Source organism: Thermobia domestica, unplaced genomic scaffold, assembly GCF_964235325.1.
Source record: "Thermobia domestica unplaced genomic scaffold, izTheDome1.hap1.1 HAP1_SCAFFOLD_1182, whole genome shotgun sequence".
Classification (NCBI taxonomy): Eukaryota; Metazoa; Arthropoda; class Insecta; order Zygentoma; family Lepismatidae; genus Thermobia; species Thermobia domestica.
Window position 1 is genome coordinate 30,499 of NW_027656892.1, and position 1,326 is coordinate 31,824.

A 1,326-nucleotide genomic window follows, 5' to 3' on the forward strand; every position below is an offset into this window, starting at 1 on the left:
ATCCGACAAGTCCTGCAGTTTCCGAAATTCTCCTGCCGAGTATGCGGGTCATTACAACCTGCCCTCGGTCAAACTCAGATCCCTCGCCTTCCCCATTCTACACACGGCCAGCACCCTCACTGATACTACATGCACCGTACGCGTGACTAACTAGCAGGCATTCGTCGGCAGGTGACACAGATATCGCCTGGACGGAAATTATATCGATAGTAGGTTGGTAGTCATAATGTTCTGACTGATCAGTACATACTAAATAAATTTAAAATGTAGGAAATTTTCAACATTCTGATTAACTTGCAGGAAATTTCACAATGAAAAGAAGCAACTGACTTGGACAAGACAACGGTTAGTTGATGGGGCAATCTTTTTTTCTGGTCTTTGAGGTGTGAACTTTGACCATGCCTTGTGAAATTTTGATGTTTGGTGCTCATCAGTCGCGTTTCCATTTTTTCCTAATTGTTCCAGTTCATGATAATTAACAATACATTGCGCAGTTCGAATACATGTTCACGTTTTCATTCAATCCAACTCAAGCCGCTTCAGATACTATAGAGTTGTATTTGTTTACGAAGAATTAATTGCGTATTAGAAATACACCCCAACAAAACATTCTGCGTGCTCATCTGCTCAGTATTCAAGGTTTTAATTACAACCTGAATTGTTAAAATGCGAACGTAAGTTGCATTAGATATCTAAGCAGTTCCTAGTCTATGGATAATTCAAGCAATGCTAATTAAGGTCTTTCTAGCAAGCACTTCTGCTGTTCATAAACCTTACGCATTGGAGTAGGAAAAAAAAAAGAAAAGAAAAGAAAGAAAGAAAGAAGTAAAATTGGTAATTTTGCAACCGTGACTCACTCGGGCTCATGCTCTCTATCCTCAATGGAGCTCGCGCTCGCTAATCTCAATGAGGATCACACTAGTAAAGTTTCTCACTAATTCGAGCTTGAGCTTGATATTTACTGTGAAATTCTCTTCAGCTCGTAATGCCACACGTCCTTTCTTGTTTTCACATTTGTCTCACCATTTTCGATTTATACGGGTGGCCGTGGACTTTTCAATTAAGTTTTTGTTTTCATTTTGACCCGCCGCCATTTTGCACAGGGTTGTCGTAGAGAGTCGAGACTTGCTCCATTTTCCTTCATTTTACAACAGATTTCAAACGATGTGCTACTTAACCCCCCTTGCCATTTGAAACTTTTTAGTTGGATCCCGTCTGGGGCCCTGCGGGGAACCCTGAGGCAAACTTTTTACCCCAAAAAAGTGTGGCCTTGAAAATGATGGGATACATGTTCACCGAGTTTTCCATTTACCCAATCGTTTCCGA